Raw genomic sequence first — 25,052 nt, 5'->3', positions numbered from 1 at the left:
TCTCTCTCTCCCCCTTTCTCTCCCCCTCTCCCTCTCTCTCCCTCTCTCTCTCTCTCTCTCTCTCTCTCTCTCTCTCTCTCCCTCTCTCTCTCTCCCTCTCTCTCTCCTCTCTCTCTCTCTCTCTCTCTCTCTCTCTCTCTCTCTCTCTCTCTCTCTCTCTCTCTCTCTCTAGCCCCTCCAGCGAAAATTGTGATTTTTTTTGTATCCTTCTTACGTTAATCTTTGTGGGTTGGCTGTGAAGCATCAATAGGCATAAATTCATTATTTGTCATCATATTCATTTCTATGTTAATGAGGACCGAGATCCTGATGAAAATCAGTTTTCCGTCCTTCAAGTAAAAATAAGTGGCAATCACGTTTGTTTTGGGGGTTTGCTTTGAAATGAGAGAAGACATTTCTAACATAATGCGATGTGTGCTGTCTCCATTCCATAAATCATATTGCACCTTAGCAGCACAATGCAAATAATAATCTCTCCTTCTCTCTCTCTCTCTTTCGTCTGCTGCTCCCTCCTCGCCACAGCTCTGTGACGTTACACTGATGAACCAATATTTGAGGAGGAAAAGGAGAATGTTTGTTTGATAAGAATGTGATTGATGGGGTCTGCAAAAGCAATATAATTCCAAAAACTGTTGTTCCTTTTGAAAGTTTGTGAAAATGAGTAATGTGTGTGCTGAACTCTAAGTAAACTAGCTACAGTCCATTACATTTTCTACATTTATTAAAGATTGGGGGGGTGTACCAAACAGCAGGAACACCTTCCCAATATTGAGTTGGTGCCCTTCTTTGAGAGGTATTGGAAAACCTCCCTGGTCTTTGTGGATGAATCTGTGTAATTCATTGCTCAACTGAGGAACCTTACATATAATTGTATGTCTGGGGTACAGAAATGAGGCAGTCCTTCCAAAATCATGTTAAACATTATTATTACACACAGAGTGAGTCCACGCAACTTATTATGTGATTGTCAAGCAAATTTGCACTCCAGAACGTATTTAGGAATGACTTAACAATAGGGTTGAATACTTATTAACTCATGGCATTTCAGATTTTTATTTTTTTATCATTTGTAAAAAATAAAAAATAAAAATATAATTCCGCTTTGACATTATGGGGTATTGTGTGTAAGCCAGTGACAAAACATCTACATTTAATCTAGTTTAAATTCAGGCTGTAACACAACAAAATGTGGAAAAAGTCAAGGGGTGTGAATACTTTCTGACAGCATTGTATATTGTATATAAAAATATAATTCTGAGTATGTAAACAGTGGTGAATGTGCAGTAACTGTCCTCTCTCAGTGCCATTCAGTGTAGTGATAATACCCTCTGGACTGCTCCGTGGTGATTATACTTCCACAGTTCATTTTGTTCTCACACAAGCATGTTGAGTGGCTCATTGTAACGAGGAAGCATGTGACTTTAACACACACACACACACACACACACACACACACACACACACACACACGACGAGAATGAGAAGCAGAAGCTCTCTCTCTCTCTCTCTCTCTCTCTCTCTCTCTGTATAATTATTTCTATACCACTTGCCCCCAAATTGAAAGAATGAATATAGGCCTATAATATTTTGTCTGAATGGCGTCATTTAAGAGGCGTTTTATATGAGTAATAAAGCGAGGCTGCCACCCTCTGTCACTAAGGACTCAATCATTTCCCGGGGAGGCAAAAACATCTGTTCCCAGTTGAAGAGCTGGCTGACAAGAAATAGCGCCTTTTCACATGATAATGGAGTTTAGAATGGGTTGGAAATAGAGGATCTGATCTGGGATCTGGGGTGTAGAAGAACAGCAGGATGATTCTGCACACACACTAAGGGAAGTGGGGGTGATTTGTAGCAGGCTCAGTAGTACACCTAAATGCATTACCTAAACATAACTGAAACGTTACCTTAATGCATGACCTTGAGTGTACCTCAACGCATCACCTACACATCACTGAAACGTTACCTCAACACATCACCTAAACATCACTGAAACGTTACCTCAACGCATCACCTAAACATCACTGAAACGTTACCTTAACGCATCATCTACACATCACTGAAACGTTACCTCAACGCATCATCTACACATCACTGAAACGTTACCTCAATGCATCATCTATACATCACTGAAACGTTACCTCAAAGCATCACCTAAACATCACTGAAACGTTACCTCAACACATCACCTACACATCACTGAAACGTTACCTCAACACATCCCCTAAACATCACTGAAACGTTACCTCAATGCATCATCTACACATCACTGAAACGTTACCTCAACGCATCATCTACACATCACTGAAACGTTACCTCAAAGCATCACCTAAACATCACTGAAATGTTACCTCAACACATCACCTAAACATCACTGAACATCACCTAAACATCACTGAAACGTTACCTCAATGCATCAATCTACACATCACTGAAACGTTACCTCAACACATCACCTAAACATCACTGAAACATTACCTCAACGCATCATCTACACATCACTGAAACGTTACCTCAACGCGTCATCTACACATCACTGAAACGTTACCTCAACGCATCATCTACACATCACTGAAACGTTACCTCAACGCATCATCTACACATCACTGAAACGTTACCTCAAAGCATCACCTAAACATCACTGAAACGTTACCTCAAAGCATCACCTAAACATCACTGAAACGTTATCTCAACACATCACCTAAACATCACTGAAACGTTACCTCAACGCATCACCTAAACATCACTGAAACGTTACCTTAATGTATAACCTTGAGTATACCTCAAAGCATCACCTAAACATCACTGAAACGTTACCTCAACGCATCACCTAAACATCACTGAAACGTTACCTCAACGCATCATCTACACATCACTGAAACGTTACCTCAACACATCACCTAAACATCACTGAAACGTTACCTCAACGCATCACCTAAACATCACTGAAACGTTACCTTAATGCATGACCTTGAGTATACTTCAACGCATCACCTAAACATCACTGAAACGTTACCTCAACACATCACCTAAACATCACTGAAACATTACCTCAACACATCACCTAAACATCACTGAAATGTTACCTCAACGTCTCACCTAAACATCCCTGAAACGTTACCTCAACTTCTCACCTAAACATCCCCGAAATGTTATCTCAACACATCACCTAAACATCCCTGAAACGTTACCTCAACTTCTCACCTAAACATCCCTGAAATGTTATCTCAACACATTATCTAAACATCACAGAAATGTTACCTCAACATCTCACCTAAACATCCCTAAAACGTTACCTCAACGTCTCACCTAAACATCCCTGAAATGTTACCTCACCACATCACCTAAACATCCCTGAAATGTTACCTCAACACATCACCTAAACATCCCTGAAATGTTACCTCAACATCTCACCTAAACATCCCTGAAATGTTATCTCAACACATCACCTAAACATCCCTGAAATGTTACCTCAACACATCACCTAAACATCCCTGAAATGTTACCTCAACATCTCACCTAAACATCCCTGAAATGTTACCTCAACACATCACCTAAACATGACATAGTCATGAAGATGGCCTAAATGCATTGGCTTTTCTATTTAGTCATTGCACAACTGAGTCATCCTTCCATGTAGACCAAACGTGTGCTACGATGTTCCAATAAATGACTTAAATTACCAGTGTGGCTGTAACCATCATACTCAGTGAGGAACTGTTGATTTAGTCTCTCTCTCGTAAGGGATGGGTCACACAAGTAATCATGGTGGACCTCGTGACAGTAAAGGCCGTTAAACGTTCATCCCGGAGCTAGTATTGTCGTTTGATGAAGCATTTCTCTATCTTTGTGTGATTGCCATTTTCTGTCTTTTCAGGGGCACTGCTAGAGTGTGAATTATCCCTCTGTAGCCTCTACTGCTCTATTGCTGGTAGAACTCATGGGTTTAAACAGTGGTATCACCTCAAGCCCTGCTGGCTCTGAGCTGGTACACTCTAATAACTGCTCCCATAAATGGCCAGTAAATCTGGGGCGATATAAAACACAAGCTTATGAGAGGCAATCATTTGGAAGCGGTCACTCTCCCAGCCCAGCTGCCCCAAAGCCGCACGGACGGATGGATGCTCTCTTTCTCTATCTCTCTCGCTCTCCCGTTCTATCTCTTTTCTTTATTTTCTCTCTCCTCCTCTGACTCTCTCTCTCTTTCACTCTCACTCTCTCCTCTCTCCTCTCTTCACTCTCCTCTCTCCACTCTCCTCTCTCCACTCTCCACTCTCCTCTCTCCTCTCTCCTCTCTCCACTCTCCACTCTCCTCTCTCTTCTCTCCACTCTCCTCTCTCCTCTCTCCACTCTCCTGTCTGCTCGGTGCCTGAGTTCACACCTAAATTACTGCAGGCACTGCTGCAGAAGCTGAACTACACCTACAGGCTTGACTGGAAAGGTCAACAAGCTGCTTAAAATGAAGAATAGCACAAGAGTTAGCGGAGTAATCTACTCTCCCATCTTCTCTTTCTCTCTCTCATCTCTCTCTCCTCCACGCTCCCTGCACATTTTAATCTCGTTTAGATTTCTGGTTTTGGTATTTCTGTCTGTCTCTGTCTTGCGCTCTGATCTCTCTCTCTCTCTCTCTCTCTCTCTCTCTCTCTCTCTCTCTCTCTCTCTCTCTCTCTCTCTCTCTTTCTCTCTCTGTGTTATCTCTCTCTTTCTGTGGACACATGTACAGTATATAGGTGTTGTTAGTGTCTCAGACAAACTGAGGGTATTGACTTTATGAATCTGCCGCACTCCACCAGATTCTGCGTCTCCCCTCTCTTATTCTCTCACTCGCTCTTTCTCTTCCTTATATGCTTCTTTCTCTCCTTTGCTTTCCTTCTCTTTTTTACCTCTGTTCCCGCCACACGCTCTACAGTGCTTTATCTCTGGCTAGCCGTGGGCAGAATATCAAACAGGTCGTTCTTCATGTCTTTCCGCTTCTGTCCTCAGCTTCTCTCACCAAATAATAGAAACAAAAAATACAAATAACATTAATTTGCTATTCCCTTTCATACATTCGGTTCTCTCTCTCTCTCTCTCTCTCTCTCTCTCTCTCTCTCTCTACGTGTAGCACACATGCACATGTTTGTTGTTTATCACAAACACGGGCTTCACAAAAAGCACGTCAGAGAAAGTCATTGGGATCAAACAGTGGAAGAAGAAAAGCTTCGTCTGACATTTTAGAAAATGTAAGTAACTACAAATTAGTGAGCAGAAAGTCACGAAAATGTCTCAATCATTTATTAGGACCTTGGCTTGGCACCATAGCGATAGATAGAGGACTCACCATTGAGTCAATTGGCTTTTGAAGTAGTCAATTTTCTTCTTCATGATTGGCTGATCCCTCCCGATGACCCAGTTTGGCATGACTCCAACAGGTTCACCATGAGGGATCAGTCAAGGAAGTTGGAAGTCCCACCCAGTTGACTATATTAAAATGGTGGAAGACATCAATGGCGTTTCCTGTGTTAATACGGCCTTTTGGACACTAGAGGCCTCTATCATTCTCTATGCTTGGCACCCAGCTCATCTTGTGACTTATGGCGGAGTCTTACAGAATGCTGTTGCCCCCTAGTGCTGGGACTGCACAGTGCAGGCTGCACACACACACACACACACACACACACACACACACATACATACATACATACAAACACAAACACACGCACACATACACAACAACATGAACCGTAGCTAGAGGTTTAAGAGAGATTGGGAAATACAGCTGTAGAGAAAGATAAAGCCCACACATTCACACATGTAAACCAGGTAAGAAAGGTGTCTGCAGGTCAGAAAGACATCTGTAGTGTATGTTCCCGCTTCCCTCATTATATCACCACCCACTGCCTGACCTGAACCTCTACCAGCCACACACACACTCATGCACGCACGCACGCACACACACACAATTCAAATCTCATTATTTGCATGTGTGTGGCATGAGCACGTGAGTGTGTGCTTACCTTAGGTCAAATATACATGGTCCATTATGTCCGATTCCACCTCTCTTCCATCTTCCGTCCATCTCACCACCTTTCCCTCCTCTACACATCTTCTTTCCTTCCCCCTCATCCTCCTCTTCTGTATACTGAGAAGCAGAATGCAGAAAATACACATATAAAACAAGCTGAACGAACAGCGGATCCATCAGGAGATTCATAGCATCATAACACATCTTGCAAATGATGTGTCTGTCTGGGACCCAACAGCCAGGTGTGATTTGTGCTCAGTAACGTGTGCATCTAGATATGTTGGGAGGGACACAGGCGGGTAGACAGAAACACCACACCCCATCAGCTCCAGTGTTACGCTTCAACCTGCTTCCCACACGTCTAGATTTATTGGGTTGATATAGAGGCATATGGCTGGCTCACTCAGCCGTACATACAGTACAGTGACTTAAAGCTGAGCGTGAACCCTCTCCATACATCCTCTTGTAGCTACTTCTGAAATATACTGTACACTCAGAGAGAGAGAGAGAGAGACTCTCCCCTCCAGTTTAGCTGACTGACAAGCTTTCTAAACCAAGCACACATATGAACATCAGTGTGACAACCTGAGTATGAACAGGGCATCAGAGGATCACAACACAAACAGTTTACCTTGAAGTCAATCAGCTGATGCTCATGAACATCTTACAGTAGTAAGTAGGAACTGAACCCACAACCCTGGCATTGCAAGCATCATGCGCTACCAACTGAGCTACTGTCTGTCTACCACAGTAAACCATTTTGACAGAGGTTTGACAGATCTACTCAAGTTGCATTTATTTTTTAAACTCAGTTATCAAATGTATCTGGTACATACCAGAGATGTCCTAAAAAGTTGTATCAAGTTCCTGCCAAGTACATATACAGTTGAAGTCGGAAGTTTACATACACTCGGTTAGTATTTGGCAGCATTGACCTTAAATTGTTTAACTTGGGTCAAATGTGTTGGGTAGCCTTCCACAAGCTTCCCACAATACGTTGGGACAATTTTGGCCCATTCCTCCTGACATAGCTGGTGTAACTGAATCAGGTTTGTAGGCCTCCTTGCTCTCACACGCTTTTTCAGTTCTGCCATCAAATGTTCTATGGGTTTGAGGTCAGGGCTTTGTGATGGCCACTCAAATACCTTGACTTTGTTGCCATTTTGCCACTACTTTGGAAGTATTCTTGGGGTCATTGTCCATTTGGAAGACCCATTTGCAACCAAGCTTAAACTTCCTCACTGATGTCTTGAGAAGTTGCTTCAATATATCCACATAATTTTCCTACTTCATGATGCCATCTATTTTGTGAAGTGCACCAGTCCCTCCTGCAGCAAAGCACCCCCACAACATGATGCTGCCAACCCCGTGCTTCACGTTTGGGATGGTGTTCTTCGGCTAGCAAGCCTCCCCCTTTTTCTTCCAAACATAACAATGGTCATTATGGCCAAACAGTTCTATTTTTGTTTCATCAGACCAGAGGACATTTCTCCAAAACTACAATCTTTGTCCCCATGTGCAGTTGCATTCCATAGTCTGTCTTTTTTTATGGCACTTTTGGAGCAGTGGCTTCTTCCTTGCTGAGTTGCTTTCAGGTTATGTCGATATAGGAATCGTTTTACTGTGGATATAGATACTTTTGTACCTGTTTCCTCATCAATCTTCACAAGGCCATTTGCTGTTGTTCATGGATTGATTTGCACCAAAGTACGTTCATCTCTAGGAGACAGAACACGTCTCCTTCCTGAGCGGTATGACGGCTGCGTGGTCCCATGGTGTTTATACTTTTGTACTATTGTTTGTACAGATGAACGTGGTACCTTCAGGCATTTGGAAATTGCTCCCAAGGATGAACCAGACTACAATTTATTTTCTGAAGTCTTGGCTGATTTTTTTTTGATTTTCCCATGATGTCAAGCAAAGAGATACTGAGCTTGAAGGGAGGCCTTTTAATACATCCACAGGTACACCTCCAATTGACTCAAATGATGTCAATCAGTCAACTTAGTGTATGTAAACTTCTGACCCATTGGAATTGTGAAACAGTGAATTTTAAGTGAAATAATCTGTCTGTAAACAATTGTTGGAAAAATTACTTGTGTCATGCAGAAAGTAGATGTCCTAACCGATTTGCCAAAAGTATAGTTTGTGAACAAGACATTTGTGGAGTGGTTGAAAACGAGTTTTAATGACTCCAACCTAAGTGTATGTAAACTTACGACTTCAACTGTAAATGGTTTGCTTAGATATGAGGATCGTCTGAGCCTTACAGCGTGCCTTTATGACCTTACAGTTTTTTCCAACTGCTTACACAAGTCTCCTTGTTTTCAAAACTCTACACACAAAACTGCACACACAAAATGCTAAATGCCTCACTGCATTTAAAATAGTACATTTTTGGATATACCATGTAAACACTGTTGTTCTAAATCTAAAGCTCTTTGGTCTTTCATAGGCTTACATCTACATTTCATTACAATGTTCTACAGTGAAAGTAATCTGCTGAGAGGGGTAACAAGTACACTGTAAACACCAATACAATGTTCTACAGTGAAAGTAATCTGCTGAGAGGGGTAACAAGTACACTGTAAACACCAATGCAATGTAGAAACAGAAAATATTTATTAGGCCAAACATTCCTGTTGTATACAGTAGCATACAACAAAACCATAAACATATGTAAACCAGAAGTATATTCTTTAGAATACAGTAAAGAACACAATTGTGTGTGTGGGGTCCCGGGGGGGCAGTCCAGGAATTGGTAGGGGGGGCAGTCACCAGTGCTAAGCTACGCTTCATCTCTTCTCCGGCCTGGGTCTGGCCACAATACTGCGTCCACATCACAAGATACGTTTTCTCTTGCCAAACATCGAGGGAAGTATCTCCTAGCATGGCGTATCCAACCTTGGACAGAGGCAACCTCTATGTCCCCACATGGAGGGAAGTATCTCCTAGCATGGCGTATCCAACCCTGGACAGAGGTAACCTCTATGTCCCCACATGGAGGGAAGTATCTCCTAGCATGGCGTATCCAACCTTGGACAGAGGCAACCTCTATGTCCCCACATGGAGGGAAGTATCTCCTAGCATGGCGTATCCAACCTTGGACAGAGGCAACCTCTGTGTCCCCACATGGAGGGAAGTATCTCCTAGCATGGCGTATCCAACCTTGGACAGAGGCAACCTCTATGTCCCCACATGGAGGGAAGTATCTCCTAGCATGGCGTATCCAACCTTGGACAGAGGCAACCTCTATGTCCCCACATGGAGGGAAGTATCTCCTAGCATGGCGTATCCAACCTTGGACAGAGGCAACCTCTATGTCCCCACATGCGTCCTCCATTGCCTGGAGAAGCGGCATGCGGGTATAGGGTTGGCGATCATACACTTTCCAGCGCCAGGCTGAGAATAATTCCTCTATGGGATTTAGAAAAGGTGAATATGGGGGTAGGTACAAAACTACAAATTGTGGATGGGTGGCAAACCAGTATTGGACCAGAACAGCCCGGTGAAAACTAACATTGTCCCATAAAACCACAAATCTAGCAGGCTCCTGATCTGGATCAGGGACAAGCATTGTGTAAATTTCATCCAGAAAAGTGAGCATATGGCCGGTGTTGTACGGACCTAGTGTGGCATTGTGATGGTTTTGAGTGATGGCAGCACACATATTACCCCCACGCTGTCCAGGGACATTGATAATTGCCCTCTGTCCTATTACATTTCTTCCGCGGCGCCTGGTTTTGGTGAGGAAGCCAACCTCATCCACATAAATAAATTCATGGCGAATTACATGGGCATCCAGCTCCAATACTCTCTGTAACAGACAAAAGGATATACAGATGAGTAAATATGGTATGTCTGAAGTACTGGAAGTAGTGTTGCATACATACCTCTACAAAGTCATGTCACATATTCTTGACTCTGTCAGAGTTTCTCTCAAATGGCACCTTGTAAAGTTGTTTCATCGTCACTCGGTGCCGTTGGAGGATGCGTTGTATGGTCGACAGGCTTACAGCATTGATGTTGTTAAATATGGTGTCATTATTCAAGATATGCTCTCTTATCTCTCGAATCCTAATTGCATTGATGGCCAAAACCATATTTATAATTGCAGTCTCTTGTACATCTGTAAACAAGTGTCCTCGTCCTCCATGATGACTTTGCCTTTCCACTCTGCACAGAATTCAAACACAGTATGTGTTCAGCATAGGAACTGTAAACAATGTACAAAAAAATGTAGTACAGCATGATAACCAACCTCGTTCATTCAATGCAGTGCAGTAAATGGATGGCTTAGAGTTACAAATGTTTGTGCAATACTATGCAGTCATACGTATTTTACAGTACATTACTGTAATGCTAAAATAGTCATTAGATAGTTGCATACCTGTTCTCATTTCTGAAGGTTCGAATTATGGACGCCACTGTAAATCGACTCAAGTTGGGCTGGACTCTCAGTCCAGCCTCTCTCATGGTCAAACCGTGGTTGATCACATGATCAACAAGTGTTGCCCTAATCTCATCAGATGGCTCTCCTTCCTTCTCTTCTTTGCCCTCGCCCTCTTCTTCCTCTTCCTCTCCCTCCTACTCCTCTTGCTCTCTGTCCATTGTTGGTATCCATTGTTCAAAACAGGTAATCTGACCTTTGACCTATTTATAGGCCTATACTACAGTAAAGCAGTGATTGGTTAGTGATCAGTTAAGCTATTAGTGTTTGCACATGTGAGGAGTGTGTGTGTGACCTGGTGAATAAGTGTAGCATTTTGATTGGTTGTGTTTGGAAAAGGAAAGCAAGTCACTTCCTGTTAGATTTTTGTGTTTTAGGTTGAGAATTGTGTGTAGTGTTTTGAAAAAAGTGTTTTATGCAATTGACAACTGAGTCAAAGGCTGAGAAATAGCTTATGGTTTGGATATTTGGTGTGTAGTTTTGCACTTTGAGTGAGAGGTTTTAAAAATGGTGTGACATGAAAAGATTTTGTTTGTAAGCAGTTGGAAAAAACTGTACTAAATGTATTAAACAACAAGCTGGGAAAATAAGTAGCATGTTGTAGGATCACTGTTGTTGAGTCTGATCATTAGTGATACAAGACCATTTACCAGAGATAACTGCTCTCTCTGGCTGAATCTCACAGAGATGTGTTTTTAAGTATCTCAGGCCTAGTACAATGTGCCAGGTGTGTGTTATAATGCTCTGCCCAGGGGAACTATCTCTTAACGATCTACAAACAATGTGTGTGTGGATGGAAAACTGTGTGTGTGTGTGTGTGTGTGTGTGTGCGTGCGTGCGTGCGTGCGTGCGTGCGTGCGTGTGTGTGTGTGTGTGTGTGTGTGTGCATATGAATAAAGACCAACTGCAATAGTTCAAGCATTAATAGAACGTGTGCCAAGTGAAAATGTAGACAGCCAGCCAATGATGACCCCAAGGGCTGTTATAGTAGAGCCTTTGTGCTTTGTGAAAGCTTAATGTGGGTATTAACTGGCTTAGTTCTGTTCTTTGTGCATATGAGATGTCTCCCTCTCTTCCTGGCTCTCCTTCTCCGTACAGCTGTGTCAGGCAGGGAGGCAGGCGTGCTCTCTCTCCCTCAGCCCGAGGCTGGCTCCTGGGCATGGCAGCCTTAACCCTGCTGTGTACTGAGGGCTGGAGCCTCCTGGACCACAAAGTGGGTTGGAGAACACATCAATTTTGTAACATACCAAGCTGATAAAATATATACTTAATACAAACAAAAACCTGCCCAGTTTACCTGCTGTCTGCCATCTCCTGCCCACAACAAAGATCCTGTCTGACACTGCCTGGTCTGTACACTGTCAAGAAAAGCCAGGATGAAGGAGTGAAGGAAAACCCTCTCTCTATGGCTGGACGGACTATCAGGCATAAGGCCTTAGTGCTGTAAGGTATTTATGTAGGGACAACCATGTTGTGATGTTCACTGTGATGTTCACCGTGATGTTCTTTAGATTCTATTAACGCTGAGGAGAACAGAGGGGAGGATAGAGAGATGCTAGAGGAGCAGACAGGAAACACAGGGAAACAGACAGTAGGAGGTACAGGGGAGCACAGGGAAAGAGAGACCACAGAAAGATCACAGGGAGCAGGATGGGAGCTCTGTGAGAGGGCTGGGGAAATCTGGATGAATTCATACTGAGTCACTGACTCTCCCTCAGTAAGAATGATGTACTGTACAGAGCAGGAGAGTGGCGAAAAGTGGCATTGGCATACGCTCTGCACACATACACGCATACGTGTGCGCTCATGCAGACAAACACTACACACACACAACCACAAACACAGGCACACACACAAACATACGCACACACACACACACAAAGGTACGCACACACCCAGCATTTCCCTGCACTGCGGGGTCGGTAAGAAGGGTAGCTCAGCTGACACTCCAACATCAGAGGAGAACAGGCTGCTGATTGTATTAGAGTGTTCCCCACCATATCTCCTCTGGCCTGAAGCCGACCTTGCTGAGTTTATGAAGACAGATCCCCCAACACCACTGCAACCATCAGTAACCACACTGCACCACTCTATGGTCCGAGCTACCGCCCACCATCCCTTTCCAACAGACAGAGAGTAAGGGACATGGTGTCACAGCAGTAGTGAAGCTGCCTTCTTATATTACATGGTTAGAGGGTCTGTGTTATTACTATGTAATAACCTCTTCTAATGGCAAAATAAAGACAACGCGTAATCCAATGGATCCATCATGAGGTGGAGCTGGACTGGAGCTGAGTTATTGTCATCCTCCTCTTCTCTGCCCCATTCCTTCCTTTCCTCTCCCCCAAACTCCCTCCCTCCCTCCCTCTCCCTCCTCCCTATCCTCCCCTTCTCTCCCTCCCGCTCGCTCACCTCACAGCGGCCCATCAGGCTAATCCACAGTGACATCCCATTACCGCCAGCGCTCACCACCAGTCCCGTCCCTCCACGGGCTACGTTAATTAGGTTTGGACCAGCTAATGCTACATCCACAGAGAAGGAATGCAAACAGCTGTCAGGAACATAATACATACACACACACACGCACACACACACACACGAGCACACGCGCACGCACGCACGCACGCACACACACACACACACACACACACACACACACACAGCGATACACACACAGATATACACACACACAGATACACACCCACATATACACACACAAATACACACACACACACACGCACACACGCACACGCGCACACACGTACGCACGCACACACACACACACACACACACACACACACACACACACACACACACACACAGATATACACACACACAGAGACACAGATACACACCCACATATACACACACACATACATACACACACATACATACACACACACAATACAAACACATATACACAGACGTTCGCGCACGCACACACTCCGTCACAAACTCGCATAACCACACTCAACCACACACTCACCTGTGCAGTACCACACCAACTCATTCCATAGACATAATGTTACAGGCTTTCATTTCTGGCCTGAATGGTTTCAACACATAACCACATGGTCCAGGTATAAAGACTCCTGCTGTGGACTGCAGGGAAATCAATCATCTATTCCATCACCTTAACACTGAATTAAAGGCTGTCATGGTCTAGGCAGTCCCCACTCTACAGATGAAATGAAGGAGAGGATGTTGAACCAACGCATGTGTGTGCGTGTTTACAAGCTGTCCTCCCTCCACTTCCCCACCACCTCCACCTGTCCTGTCCTGTCCTGTGCAGCCAGCCAGTGGACATGCACTGACCCGCCCCCTCAATTACCCAGTGTCAACCTCCATTAGAGAACCAGTCAGAGGGGCCACAGTGCAGTCATAGATTAGTGCAGAAAAGTCAATGATTGTGTTATAGACCTGCTGCCTTACTGGGCCAACTCTATTATAGATGTATGACAGTATGCAGATTAAAGGAATCTGATTCAATCCTCTCTTTCTTTATTTCACTTGTGTCCTTCCTCAAGATCTTCATCTCGCTCTCCTTTCCTGTCTCCTCCTCTCTCTCTCTTTCTCTTCCTCTCCTCTTTCCTGTGATTCTGTCAAGATTGAATTACAGTATTACACCACGTCCTGATTCAACTTTGACGGCTGCAATGATTTCCCCTTCCTTTCTCAATGACAGTTTCCAATATTAACATTGATTCAGTGTAAATGTGGCATTTGTATTCATCACAAGAGAATGAGCTTAAAGACATTGGACTGGAGTCTTATCCCAGCTGGCTCTTGTGCTTATGCCAGGACCCACTGTCCCCTATAGTTCAATGTGGAAATGAATCATCTGGACCCCTATCCACGAGTATCGCTGGAGGGCACACGTTATAATGCAGCAGATAACTGGTGAATTCAACATTTATTCCATTTGCAAAGACATTGATATATTCATAGCTGATAAGATACCGTACATACTCGAAGCATAATGCACACATATCAAATCCACACGAATACACACAGAGAGAGAGAGAGAGAGAGAGAGAGAGAGAGAGAGAAACAGATACACACGTGAAATCCCTAGTTTTATCCATTAAAGAGAAAGAGAGAGGGATCATATGTTTATGAGATAGGAGTCATCATTCTGCCTAATGTTTATTTGCTGTGGGGAGGGAGGAGGGGACGAGGAGGTGACGAGGAGCGGGAGGCAGAGTGACAAATGTGCTGACTAGAAAAAGGCACATTAGCAGGTAGGCAAATGCGTTAAAACCCTCAGACTCAATCATTTAGGTAATGTCCCGTTCATTTTAGATTCATGGCTCGCAGTCGTTTTTACTGATCGACTCTGCGCACCGTAAATCTCAGGCTGCCCATTATCCATCAACATTTAGTTGGGGTTTTTGGGGGGTGTTCCTCTTAGGTTTTGCAATGTTTTCGGGAAAAACACATGGTAAAATATGCCATTATGTGTTTTAATTATTTATTGACTTTAGTTCAATGAGAGAAAAGCTACAGTATAAAGAAGAGGCCAAATGTGATGGTCATTTCTCATGGGGCAATGCAGGCAAGATGAAATGTATAGCTAGCCTCCAAACGAAGCAATATTAGGATATCTGATTGTGATTCAGTCCAATCAAGAGGCAGTTAAAACTGTGACATCAGACGGGATGAAGGAGTTATTGTTACATTAACATGAAAAGGAGGCCATTTAAAGACAATGATTTTACAGATACAGGTAGGCGGCCCATTCCATACAACTGCATTTGAACTGAGCGGATACAGTTACTGTATAGCTCATTCTAATCCTTCTGATGGCAAAGGCAGTGTGTGGCAGGCAGTGTGTGGCGGGCAATGTGTTGCAGGCAGTGTGTGGCAGGCAGTGTGTGACAGGCAATGTGTGGCAGTCAGTGTGTGGCAGGCATTGTGTGGCAGGCAGTGTGTGGCAGTCAGTGTGTGGCAGGCAGTGTGTGGCAGGCAGTGTGTGGCAGTCAGTGTGTGGCAGTCAGTGTGTCGCAGGCAGTGTGTGGCAGTCAGTGTGTGGCAGGCAATGTGTGGCTTGCAATGTGTGGCAGTCAGTGTGTGGCAGGCAGTGTGTGGCAGGCAGTGTGTGGCAGGCAGTGTGTGGCAGTCAGTGTGTGGCAGGCAATGTGACGGCTACAGCCTGCTTTAACGAAAGTACATCTGATTCTGTAGCTGTAGGGAAGCCAATGAAAAGGGATGTCAAAAAGTTTGATGTGGACTGAGTTTACACACAGCCAGTCCAAGCTCTCTCTCCTTCTGATAGCAGGATCAATGTGCATTACAGTAGAACCTCCATTATGAGTAGTAATGGCAACATCCCAACCGCCTTGCTGTATCATATTGGTGGAATGAAACAGCTCCTTGGAGTATTAAAACACACATTCAATTAGTCTTTCATAGCTAGAGAGGAGGCAGCGAAGAGGCAGGCGGGGTTTGACTCAGGGTAAGAGTACTTTTAAAACTCTTTGAGCAGAGAAAAGTAAACGCACAAAGGCACCACAACCTGCTCGGCACTACACTCATGCCCTTGTTCTGCTTTTAGTCCCAGCTCCCTCTCTACAGCAACAACCATCTGCAGATTAACCAAGGTAATACCATTATAATACATGACTTCTGAGAAACTTGACAGGAGATGTCGTTTCTTAACTTACAGTTGGACCCACCATGGGCCAATGGGAAAGATCAAAACTCACACTATTCATATATTTTGGAAATGTTTTGTTCCAGTGTTGTGAATCACATTGTTGGTATGTTCATTGTGGCATATTGTGTTGACATAGGGACATAATGAGGATTCATTGGTGTGTTCATTTGGGATAATTGGGGAAATGTGTTCCATGTCTATTTTCCGTTTCAAATCCACCCAGCTTAGCCAGATGGAAAAACCAAACCAATATCCACCATCAGAGACTGAGAGAGAGGGAGAGAGGGAGACTGGGAGAGAGGGAGAGAGGGAGAACGGGAGAGAGGGAGACCGGGAGAGAGGGAGACCGGGAGAGAGGGAGAAGGATCGGATCATGCCGTTGTTGTTTTTTTTGTCTCATTTGCATGATGTTTTCTGACCCTTCCCCATCCTCCCACTCATCCGCCCACCACTCACTCAGGCACAGCAGAGCCTACCCACCGCACTGTGCCATGTGGCCAATAGCACAACACTCAACTATCGTCACTTTGATCTCAGAAACCCCTCCAGAAATGTAATCACCAACACCAACCACAGACACAGGGGAGACTGTTCACCAAACCATTTTAAAACCAGTTTTAATCTAGCACAAATGTGGATATTTTTTTTAAACTTTGGGTAATGTTTTTATAAACCACTTGTTTGTAATAAATTCATAGCTAGTACCATTACAGTACCTTTCATCACAACGACAGAGCATTATTAGACTTCCCTGTCGAGTGTCTCGGACTATAAATATTAATCTCCACTCCATGACCGCAATGTCTCACCCTCTCTCCTCCTCAGCCCAGCTTCTCCCTCTCTCCTCCTGAGCCCAACTTCTACCTCTCTCCCCCTCAGCCCAACTTCTCCCTCTCTCCTCCTCAGCCCAACTTCTCTCTCTCTCCTCCTCAGCCCAACTTCTCCCTATCTCCTCCTCAGCCCAACTTCTACCTCTCTCCTCCTCAGCCCAACTTCTCCCCCTCTTCTCCTCAGCCCAACTTCTACCTCTCTCCTCCTCAGCCCAACTTCTCCCTCTCTCCTCCTCAGCCCAACTTCTACCTCTCTCCTCCACAGCCCAACTTCTACCTCTCTCCTCCTCAGCCCACCTCCTACCTCTCTCCTCCTCAGCCCAACTTCTACCTCTCTCCTCCTCAGCCCAACTTCTCCCTCTCTCCTCCTCAGCCCAACTTCTACCTCTCTCCTCCTCAGCCCACCTCCTACCTCTCTCCTCCTCAGCCCAACTTCTCCCTCTCTCCTCCTCAGCCCACCTCCTACCTCTCTCCTCCTCAGCCCAACTTCTCCCTCTCTCCTCCTCAGCCCAACTTCTACCTCTCTCCTCCTCAGCCCACCTCCTACCTCTCTCCTCCTCAGCCCACCTCCTACCTCTCTCCTCCTCAGCCCACCTCCTACCTCTATCCTCCTCAGCCCACCTCCTACCTCTCTCCTCCTCAGCCCACCTCCTACCTCTCTCCTCCTCAGCCCACCTCCTACCTCTCTCCTCCTCAGCCCACCTCCTACCTCTCTCCTCTTCAGCCCACCTCCTACCTCTCTCCTCCCCAGCCCACCTCCTACCTCTCTCCTCCTCAGCCCACCTCCTACCTCTCTCCTCCTCAGCCCACCTCCTACCTCTCTCCTGCTCAGCCCACCTCCTACCTCTCTCCTCCTCAGCCCACCTCCTACCTCTCTCCTCCTCAGCCCACCTCCTACCTTTCTCCTCCTCAGCCCACCTCCTACCTCTCCATGGAACCCTTAATATTTAACACAGTATCAATAATTGCTCCACCTTTCCTCCTATTATAGATTTTATTTCATCACTTCTTAACAAAACATTACCTTAGCTTAGAGTTCATGATATTTACATTTTACAGTGAGAAAGTGTCAACCATGCAGACAGGCGAGGGATGCTACGCTAACAATGCTAACTCCTCAATAACCAACCCACTGATTACAGCTGTTTCTGTCTGAATTGGTAAATATGAATACAATACCCCAGCTCTGTTCGAACATTTATGATGATAGGTTTACTGAGTTGGATTATAATATACAGAAACCATATTTTAGAAGGGAAAACAATAACCATAAAAGCCTTTCCATGTGTGTTTAGTGGCTCTGGAATTGAAAGGATTGTGAGCTAAGTGAATTGGTTATGAAATGAAATAAAAGTTGTCCTTGAAGGCAGCTGGAAGGCTGTATACGTCTTGAAGGCTACATGTCTTGTCATTAGGCCTCTTTAGACTGGGGAAACAGGATTAAAAGTAGCTCTGTTAAGTTTTGAGGGCAGGGAGTATTCTGGCATCTGAGTGCTCGCTCTTTTTATTGTCGCCATTGAATCCTTCCAAGGTGATGTTTGGTCGTGTTTTTGCCGCAAGCTGCTTCTCTCCTCTCTCCCACTTTCTCTCCCTCTCTCTTCTGAGGACTAATAAACATTAACATAAAAATGGTGATGAATCTTGCCGGAGTACGTATCAGGTCATCAGAAAACTCGTTCGGAATAACCTCATTAATGGAAGGCTTATATAAGGTCAACGTGCTTGTCTTCTTCCCTTGCTTTCCCCCCCTGACTACTACACACTTTAATGAGCAGCTTTTTAGTTAGGTAGCTGTGTAGTGTGATGCATTTTAGATCACCACATTAAAAAATAACTGGCTACCTGACTTTTAAAAGGTTAAAGCTTTGTGACAAAGATAGAAACATCTCTTTATTTCCTTTGCCATCCTTTGCCATCCGTAGAAGATTGCACTGAAAGTGTGTGTTGAGCTGTTGTGTTGTAACTCTAATGTTTGGCTGTTGATAGTCTTCATTACATGCATCACCGACTTCACTGTATCGCTGCAATAAACATCTCAGCCAATGGCCACAGCTCTAAGACTCTGGTACCTCTTCCCCATGCCAAAGTCCTGCATCACTAAGACTAGACCATATAGACCACTTCCAACTTTACAATAAATTATAAATATTCTTAGAATGTTCACATAGATGAATCAGATTGCAAGAAAATGTCATTGGCAATAGAACTGGGAACACACACGGAGAGAGTCAGTGCTCTACTGAGCGTCCCTCTGTTCAACAGGACTCTTCTACAGTACAGTGTACCTCCAAAAGGTGTTTCTGTAGTTGCCTTTCTGTGACAGAGAGGAACAAGAAAGAACACACTTGAACTCAGAATATTATTCTCTCAAAAAGTTGAAGATGATGATGTTGATAATGACGATAATGATGATTAAAAACGTTGACAGAAGAATGATAATGATGCTGATGATAACGTTGATGATGTTGATTGATATCATTGTTAGCCAGGCATTCTGAGTATCTATAAGAGACGTTCGTTCTGAGCATTCCGAGACAAAGAGGTTTCACGGGGCCATCAGTCCCTCTTTAAAACTGCAGGTATATTACATTTACAGAATTAACAAGCTTCTCTCTCTCTCTCTCTCTCTCTCTCTCTCTCTCTCTCTCTCTCTCTCTCTCTCTCTCTATCTCTCTCTCTATATATATATATATATATATATATATATATATATATATATATATATATATACCAATGCTGCATTAATAAAGCACAGCACATTATTCCATGTTTTGTCTAAGGTCAACACTCGAGCTCACGACGCGACAAAAGCAATTATTTCAGGTCAGTGGCCCACCCGTCTCCAGGGGCATTATGGGTAGTGGAGTGGTGGAGGTAAGGGGGGGGGTTCTATTGACGAGATGGACGTTCCTCTCTCATCCCTCGTCTTTTATTCTTCTCCCTGGATCTTTGGTTGACTTCATCGTGACTGGGGTGAGTGAGCAGGTTAACTATGGCCCACTGCTCATCAACACACCCATAGGTCTCTTATAACTGGAACATCTCTGACTCACACACACACACACACACACACACACACACACACACACACACACACACACACACACACACACACACACACACACACACACACACACACAAACACACAAACACACACACACACACACACAGATGGACACACATGGACATGCATGTAAGTACACACAGATGCACACACATGCAAGCGCACGCACGCATGCAGACACACACACATGCTAGCAGACACACATAAACACAAACACACACACACACATGGCCTCTCGCCTGTATATGAGATGTGCTTGGGTCTATGACTGTGTGGAGAAGCACTCCCAAGACTTACAGGCCTGACAGAAACACTCCCAAGACTATCAGGCCTGACAGAAACACTCCCAAGACTATCAGGCCTGACGGAAGCCCTCCCAAGACTAACAGGCCTGACAGAAACACTCCCAAGACTATCAGGCCTGACAGAAACACTCCCAAGACTTACAGGCCTGACAGAAACACTCCCAAGACTATCAGGCCTGACAGAAACACTCCCAAGACTATCAGGCCTGACAGAAACACTCCCAAGACTTACAGGCCTGACAGAAACACTCCCAAGACTATCAGGCCCGACAGAAACATTTCAATTTGATTGCAAGTAGGGTCTCACACACATGTACACACTGAGGGTCCCACACACATGTACACACTGAGGGTCTCACACACATGTACACACTGAGGGTCTCACACACATGTACACACTGAGGGTCCCACACACATGTACACACTGAGGGTCTCACACACATGTACACACTGATGGTCCCACACACATGTACACACTGAGGGTCCCACACACATGTACACACTGAGGGTCCCACACACATGTACACACTGAGGGTCTCACACACATGTACACACTGAGGGTCTCACACACATGTACACACTGAGGGTCCCACACACATGTACACACTGAGGGTCCCACACACATGTACACACTGAGGGTCCCACACACATGTACACACTGAGGGTCCCACACACATGTACACACTGAGGGTCTCACACACATGTACACACTGAGGGTCCCACACACATGTACACACTGAGGGTCTCACACACATGTACACACTGAGGGTCCCACACACATGTACACACTGATGGTCCCACACACATGTACACACTGAGGGTCTCACACACATGTACACACTGAGGGTCCCACACACATGTACACACTGAGGGTCCCACACACATGTACACACTGAGGGTCCCACACACATGTACACACTGAGGGTCTCACACACATGTACACACTGAGGGTCTCACACACATGTACACACTGAGGGTCCCACACACATGTACACACTGAGGGTCCCACACACATGTACACACTGAGGGTCCCACACACATGTACACACTGAGGGTCCCACACACATGTACACACTGAGGGTCTCACACACATGTACACACTGAGGGTCCCACACACATGTACACACTGAGGGTCTCACACACATGTACACACTGAGGGTCCCACACACATGTACACACTGAGGGTCTCACACACATGTACACACTGAGGGTCTCACACACATGTCCACACTGAGGGTCCCACACACATGTACACACTGAGGGTCTCACACACATGTACACACTGATGGTCCCACACACATGTACACACTGAGGGTCTCACACACATGTACACACTGAGGACGTGGAAAACCTGACCAGAAGAAGACCTTCAGCTGTACTGTCTGTGGCCTCTAGCTTCAATTCATTCCTATTTGGTATTCAAAAACTGTTGCTCACTCTTCCGCAAAAAAGCACAAGGTAATTGCCAGGGTGCATAAATCCACTTTTAATTAGGCCTATTTAGATTTGAGGACTTGCAAAGTATGTTACTGTACAATTTAATTGAATTGATGATTTAGTTAACATTATATGAATCTTCTTCTTTACTTAAATTTCAACTGTATTATTATATAATGGAATTAATACCAGGTCAATGATTTTGATGTATTAAATGAACACTGTAATGTGGCAAATCACTCCACGTACAATAAATTGGATTAGAATGACTATTTAAGCCACAGTTGGGGGAGGGAGGGAGATATAGAAACGATAGTGGCACTGAATATCAGGAATGCAATATGAGACTGACTGTACAATTCTTCACACAACAGGAAACCTGTGTGTGTGTGCGTGTGTGTCTGTGCGTGTGTGCGGGTGATAAACGAGTGTCTGTCTGGACCCTGGGGGACGGCCGGAGGTCAAACGAGGGCCCGTCGTACGGCAGGGAGAGAAGGGGACCTTTCTCTTTGGCCCCCTCAGAGAATCACACATTCTATTTGTATGGTCAACACCATAGTCCGCGTCTGGGCCTCCTCAAGGCTGCTCCAAGGCTCCTAAAGTCACAAGGGCACTAAGCAAGCAAATAAATAATAACCATCCTATCCATCATCCAGAATGAAAATCAAGAATTCTCCCTCCCTGTGTTGGCCGGTCAAGCATTTGGTTGGAGAGCGAGGGACTCTCTCTTATTTCTATTAAATCCAAAAAGAAGAAAAGAAACTCCTGCAATGACTGGGAAGAAGAGGTACTTCTGAGAAGAAATGGAATTGATTGAGCCGACGATGATCCAGTACCCAAGGAGTTTCTAAGCAGGCAGAGAGGAAGCTCTGTTCTACTGCATTTCCTCATCAGGGCACAAGTTTGACATTAGGGTTTGAGAGGGAAAATACACAGAGCTGAAGATACAGGACAGGAAGCAGAATTGAAGATTGGCAACCGTGCTCAGAAAACGTCTTGTCAATGCCTATGAACCTTGAGTTTTTCAGAGAAAACAACATATCAGCAAGACATGTTATACTTGTAAATGTAAAGCATGTGATGCTGTGTTAGTGGCTGTGTGTGTGCATGAGGGCGTGATGCTGTGTTAGTGGCTGTGTGTGTGCATGAGGCCGTGATGCTGTGTTAGTGGCTGTGTGTGTGCATGAGGGCGTGATGCTGTGTTAGTGGTTGTGTGTGTGCATGAGGGTGTGATGCTGTGTTAGTGGCTGTGTGTGTGCATGAGGGCGTGATGCTGTTTTAGTGGCTGTGTGTGTGCATGAGGACGTGATGCTGTGTTAGTGGCTGTGTGTGTGCATGAGGGCGTGATGCTGTGTTAGTGGCTGTGTGTGTGCATGAGGGCGTGATGCTGTGTTAGTGGCTGTGTATATGCATGAGGGCGTGATGCTGTGTTAGTGGCTGTGTGTGTGCATGAGGGCGTGATGCTGTGTTAGTGGCTGTGTGTGTGCATGAGGGCGTGATGCTGTGTTAGTGGCTGTGTGTGTGCATGAGGGCGTGATGCTGTGTTAGTGGCTGTGTGTGTGCATGAGGGGGTGCACGTTGGTGTGAATGAAACAGTTCAAACTGATGATACAGGCCATCACCATTAGTCTTGGTCGACCATCACATCCCAGAGTCAATGAAGTGTCCTGGTGGTTTATTAGTATCAATAGCATTGTCATGTTTATATCCCTGCTCTACCTCTCGATATTTATACAGTACTTTAACGTGTTTCACGTTCTTTGTACTTCATACAAACCCCTTTATTACTGTGTGGAAGGCAGCACTCTTGCAGCCATTTCATGTGTTCTAAATCACAATACTAAGTGGTACTGGCAGTGGATTCCAATTCCCCCCACGACAAGGCCGCGGTAGATTGACATTCTAATGAATAAAAGATCATCACTTCTGCAGAGCTTTTGTCAGCCAGTTTCAGCTCATTTTCAATTATAACCCAACCCCCTCCCCCGTTTGTGAATGCATTACGCTCAATGATATTTCAACCCTGTTTTTTTTTCTTGGTCTTTCTCAGCCAATACCAGGCATTGAAAGGAATAGCATTGTAAGCAACAGCACCTATGTAAGCAGGTAGACATTGTATTGGTATTTCCTATGTATATTCAATCAAATGTGACACAACTCTTAAATGCCCCGAGGTATAGTATAGTATAGTATAGTATAGTATAGTACAGTACAGTACAGTACAGTGGCTGTGGGGGTGGTTTGGGGCTAGTGTTAAGTACTGTACTGTATATTCTACCTAGGGTTGGGGAGGGAACTGTGACTGTACATTATGGACATCTGTGGTTTCCCTGGTAACAAAGGAAGGAGTTACTTGCTCTCTGTCACGTCACAGCTGATCTTTGGGAAGGGTAATTCTCTTAAGTATCATCCAGGTCCTGATGACAGCCAGGATCAGGCTGGGGCTGCAGCTCAGCCCTCTCTGACTGTCTGTCTGTCTGTCTGACTGACACGGCCATGTTTAAATCACGGGGGAAACCTAATTGTGGCAAGAGACTGGGGAGTGAGTTATTGTTACATTAAGATCCTGGGCTGTCGGTATCAATCAAACCTGCTCAGGGAAACTGAAGGCTACAGGCTGATATTCACACACACGCACACGCACACAAACATGCTGACGTTCACACTCACACACTCACTCAAGCGCACTCTCCTTCTCTCCCCTTCTCCCACACTGCTCTCCCCCTCATCAGTTGTAGGCCTTTCAATCATAAAAGCATCATTCATTACAACATTAGCTGGGAGTTTGTGACTCAGTCAGTGTTGAATCAGGTAAAGAGACATAGTGATTTGATTTTAGATGGTTTCAGAGGGTGGGGATTACATCTTCAAATTCATATGGCTTATAGTCATGGAAAACTTGACCATGGTCACTGACAACAACATACTGTTTACATTCAAACATCCTTCACAATAATCCTAACCTATACAGCATTGCCAATCCTTGTTGTCCATTCTCATCATCTTCCTAACCAGTGCCATCTTGCTAATCTTCATCCAATGGCTTGACACCACCCTATCACATTACCATACTGCTAATCTCACCCATAACCTTCTCTGTAACGCCCGTTTTCACTGTCTAGCAGCGTGTGTTTCCTTCCACTTGTTTACTTCTGCCGTTACCCCAGGTAGCCAAGGGAGAAAGCAGAAACCATCACCTGCTTCTGTCTGTGTGACTGTCAGATGGTTTTGTCACCACCCTACCTCCATACCTCCCTCCCTCTCTTCCTCCCTCTCTCCGTCAGAAAAGAAAGAGTCATCCTACCA

This window comes from Oncorhynchus clarkii, chromosome 3 (genome assembly GCF_045791955.1).
Source record: "Oncorhynchus clarkii lewisi isolate Uvic-CL-2024 chromosome 3, UVic_Ocla_1.0, whole genome shotgun sequence".
Lineage (NCBI taxonomy): Eukaryota > Metazoa > Chordata > Actinopteri > Salmoniformes > Salmonidae > Oncorhynchus > Oncorhynchus clarkii.
This window is presented reverse-complemented; position numbering follows the sequence as displayed.